Genomic DNA, 5,286 nt, shown 5'->3' on the forward strand with positions numbered 1-5,286 from the left:
CTAACAAAATACTACCTAATGGAGAGATAGTTGGAGAGGTGACAAAACCCTATACTTTTCATTACAAAACCAATAAACCGGAAAAAGATGGATTGTTTTGTGAAAGAATTTCTGGACCTATAAAAAGTGGAATTTGTGCTTGTGGAAATTATCGAGTGATCGGAGATGAAAAAGAAGACCCGAAATTTTGTGAACAATGCGGAGTCGAATTTGTTGATTCTCGGATACGAAGATATCAAATGGGATACATCAAACTGGCATGTCCAGTGACTCATGTGTGGTATTTTAAACGTCTTCCTAGTTATATCGCGAATCTTTTAGATAAACCCCTTAAGGAATTAGAAAGCCTAGTATACTGCGATGTGTGATTTGATCGAAATTATGAGTTTACAGATTCGGAATGAGAAACTGTCATCCCATTTAATCCGATTGGGATGCCCCTGGCTCTGACATGTCTCCTGGGAGAGGAAGAAGAAGAACATGAAGCTCAGAATTATGGGTGTATTCAATACTTCCAAATAAAGGGGGAATTGATCCATGGTCGATTCCGTAACATATAAATAGGAATTGCTAGCTGTACCTCGTGAAAAAAAAAAAAGAATTCTTTCTTGGAATTAGCCACTCCATTTCTTTAGAAATAAATTCTGTTTTCTGTTCAAGTAAACAAATATGACATGGTTACAGGAATCTATCCATCGCATATATGCTTCAAGGGACATCATAGCATAACCGTCGAGGTGAAGTAGGGACCTAAAAGATCGAATGGAACGATACATAGACAAGTAAATCCCTTATGAGTTCCAAGGTATTCCTTTAAGGGGATTCATCATTCGAGGGGACGTAGGCTACTCAACAATTTCACATTTTATTTATGTCGTAATTGAATAATGAATAAGTAATTCCGAAATAAAATATAAAGTAAAAATGAATCAATGAAATATAGGTTGGTTCTCACTGGGAACTTGAGTAAGGAGTAGATTTTTATGGGGGTTTCTAGAACAAAATTTGAAAGTGAGACCCCCTTTATTTATTATTTATTTGGTGTAACTACTTGAGCCGGATGAGAGGAAACCTTCATGTCCGGTTTTTAAGGGGGGATCCTATAGGAACCTATCCCAATTTTTCTTTTGCTAGGCCCATAGTTAAAAAACCGACTTTCTTACGATTACGAGGTTCATTCGAATATGAAATACAATCCCGGAAATATAGCATCCCACTTTTTTTTACTACCCAAGGCTTCGATACATTTCGAAATCGAGAAATCTCTACTGGAGCAAGTGCTATCAGAGAACAATTAGCCGATCCAGATTTGCGAATTATTACAGATCATTCATTGGTGGAATGGAAGGAATTAGGGGAAGAAAGGTACACTGGGAATGAATGGGAAGATAGAAAAGTTGGAAGAAGAAAGGATTTTTTGGTTAGACGCATGAATTAGCTAAGCATTTTGTTCGAACAAATGTAGAACCAGAACGGATGGTTTTGTGCCTATTACCAGTTCTTCCTCCGGAGTTGAGACCAATCATTCAGATAGATGGGGGTAAACCAATGAGTTCGGATATTAATGAACTCTATCGAAGAGTTATCTATCGGAACAATACTCTTACCGATCCATTAACAACAAGTAGATCTACGCCAGGGGAATCAGTAATGTGTCAGGAGAAATTGGTACAAGAAGCCGTAGATACACTTCTTGATAATGGGATCCGCGGGCAACCAATGAGGGATGGTCATAATAAAGTTTACAAGTCGTTTTCAGATGTAATTGAAGGCAAAGAGGGAAGATTCGTGAGACTCTACTTGGTAAACGGGTCGATTATTCGGGCGTTCCGTCATTGTCGTGGGCCCTTCGCTTTCATTACATCGATGTGGATTACCTCGAGAAATAGCAATAGAACTTTTCAGACATTTGTAATTCGTGGTCTAATCAGACAACATATTGCTTCCAACATAGGGATTGCAAAAAGTAAAATTCGGGAAAAAGAACCAATTGTATGGGAAATACTTCAAGAAGTTATGCAAGGGCACCCCATATTGCTGAATAGAGCACCCACCCTGCATAGATTAGGCATACAGGCGTTCCAACCTATTTTAGCGGAGGAACGTGCTATTTGTTTACATCCATTAGTTCGTAAGGGATTCAATGCAGACTTTGATGGGGATCAAATGGCTGTTCATGTACCTTTATCTTTGGAAGCTCAAGCAGAGGCTCGTTTACTTATGTTTTCTCATATGAATCTCTTGTCTCCAGCTATTGGGGATCCCATTTCCATACCAACCCAAGATATGCTTATTGGACTCTATGTATTAACCATCGGAAATCGTCGAGGTATTTGTGCAAATAGGTATAATCCATGGAATCACAGAAACTATCAAAATGAAACAGTTTACGAGTATAATAATAACTATAAGTATACGAAAGAAAAAGAACCCTATTTTTGTAGTTCCTATGATGCACTTGGAGCTTACCGGCAGAAACGAATCAATTTAGATAGTCCTTTGTGGCTCCGGTGGCGACTAGATCAACGTTTCATTGCCCCAAGAGAAGTGCCCATCGAAGTTCAATATGAATCTTTGGGTACCTATCATGAGATTTATGGGCACTATCTACTAGTAAGAAGTGTCAAAAAAGAAATCCTTTGTATATACATTCGAACCACCATTGGTCATATTTCTTTTTATCGAGAAATAGAAGAAGCCATACAGGGGTTTTGCCGAGCCTACTCATAAGGTACCTAAGCTAAGTAATTATGTGATACGATACCTTGTGAATTCGGGTCTCTACGGTTCAACCGGTATCCTAATTCCTGAATTGATACGTGAATCAAGATAGAGGAAAGGAAGTCTTCGAATCACTGACTCAAACCTATTGTCGAATCCTACTCAACAGAATATGGAGGTACTTATGGCGGAACGGGCCGATCTGGTCTTTCACAATAAAGTGATAGATGGAACTGCCATGAAACGACTTATTAGTCGATTAATAGATCACTTCGGAATGGCATATACATCACACATACTGGATCAAGTAAAGACTATGGGTTTCCAGCAAGCCACTGCTACATCCATTTCATTAGGAATTGATGATCTTTTAACAATACCTTCTAAGGGATGGCTAGTCCAAGATGCTGAACAACAAAGTTTGATTTTGGAAAAGCACCATCATTATGGGAATGTACACGCGGTAGAAAAATTACGTCAATCCATTGAGATATGGTATGCTACAAGTGAATATTTGAGACAAGAAATGCATCCTAATTTTAGGATGACGGATCCTTCTAATCCAGTCCATATAATGTCCTTTTCGGGAGCTCGGGGAAATGCATCTCAGGTACACCAATTAGTCGGTATGAGAGGATTAATGTCGGATCCCCAAGGACAAATGATTGATTTACCCATTCAAAGCAATTTACGCGAAGGACTTTCTTTAACGGAATATCTCATTTCTTGCTACGGAGCTCGCAAAGGAGTTGTGGATACTGCTGTACGAACATCAGATGCTGGATACCTCACGCGTCGACTTGTTGAAGTAGTTCAACACATTGTTGTACGTAGAACAGATTGTGGCACTATCCGAGGTATTTCCGTGAGTCCTCGAAATGGGATGACGGAAAAAATGTTGATCCAAACACTAATTGGTCGTGTATTAGCAGACGATATATATATGGGTCTACGATGCATTGCCGCTCGAAATCAAGATATTGGGGTTGGGCTTGTCAATCGATTCATAACCTTTCGAGCACAATCAATATATATTCGAACCCCCTTTATTTGCAGGAGTACATCTTGGATCTGTCGATTATGTTATGGTCGGAGTCCCACTCATGGTGACCTGGTCGAATTGGGAGAAGCAGTAGGTATCATTGCGGGTCAATCAATTGGGGAACCAGGGACTCAACTAACATTAAGAACTTTTCATACCGGTGGAGTATTCACAGGTGGTACTGCAGAACATGTACGAGCCCCCTCTAATGGAAAAATAAAATTCAATGAGGATTTGGTTCATCCCACACGTACACGTCATGGGCATCCTGCTTTTCTATGTTATATAGACCTGTATGTCACTATTGAGAGTCAGGATATTCTACATAATGTGAATATTCCACCAAAAAGTTTTCTTTTAGTTCAAAATGATCAATATGTAGAATCAGAACAAGTGATTGCCGAGATTCGCGCTGGAACATCCACTTTCAATTTTAAGAGAGAGTTCGAAAACATATTTATTCTGACTCAGAGGGAGAAATGCACTGGAGTACCGATGTGTACCATGCACCTGAATATACATATGGTAATGTTCATCTCTTACCTAAACAAGTCATTTATGGATATTATCGGGGGGTCCGTGCAGATCTAGTATAGTGCCTTTTTCGCTCCACAAGGATCAAGATCAAATGAACATTCATTCTCTTTCTGTCGAACAGAGAGAGAGTTCTGACCTCTCAGTGACTAATGATCGAGTGAGACACAAATTGTTTAGTTCAGATCCTTCCGGTAAAAAAGAGGGAAAGATTCTTGATTATTCAGGACCTGCTCGAATCATATCCAATGGTCGTTGGAATTTCATATATCCTGCCATTCTCCACGAGAATTCTGATTTATTGGCGAAAAGGCGAAGAAATAGATTCATCATCCCATTCCAATATGATCAAGAACGAGAGAAAGAACTAATGCCTCGTTCTGGTATCTCGATTGAAATACCCATAAATGGTATTTTACGTAGAAATAGTATTCTTGCTTATTTCGACGATCCCCGATACAGAAGAAGCAGTTCAGGAATTACTAAGTATGGACTGTAGAAGTGGATTCAATCGTCAAAAAAGAGGATTTGATTGAGTATCGAGGAGCAAAGGAATTTAGTCCGAAATACCAAATGAAAGTAGATCGCTTTTTTTTCATTCCCGAAGAAGTGCATATCTTACCTGGCTCTTCGTCCATAATGGTACAGAACAATAGTATCATTGGAGTCGATACACGAATCACTTTAAATACAAGAAGCCGCGTAGGTGGATTAGTCCGAGTGGAGAGAAAAAAAAAAAGGATTGAACTGAAAATCTTTTCTGGAGATATCCATTTTCCTGGAGAGACAGATAAGATCTCCCGGCACAGCGGCATCTTGATACCACCAGGAACGGGAAAAAAAAATTCTAAGGAATCAAAAAAATTACAAAATTGGATCTATGTCCAACGGATCACACCTACCAAGAAAAAGTATTTTGTTTCGGTTCGATCCGTAGTCACATATGAAATAGCTGATGGTATCAATTTAGCAACGCTTTTTCCCCAGGA

This window comes from Tasmannia lanceolata, unplaced genomic scaffold (assembly GCF_043159265.1).
Source record: "Tasmannia lanceolata isolate RefF3 unplaced genomic scaffold, GAP_Taslan_0.1 ptg000511l, whole genome shotgun sequence".
NCBI lineage: Eukaryota > Viridiplantae > Streptophyta > Magnoliopsida > Canellales > Winteraceae > Tasmannia > Tasmannia lanceolata.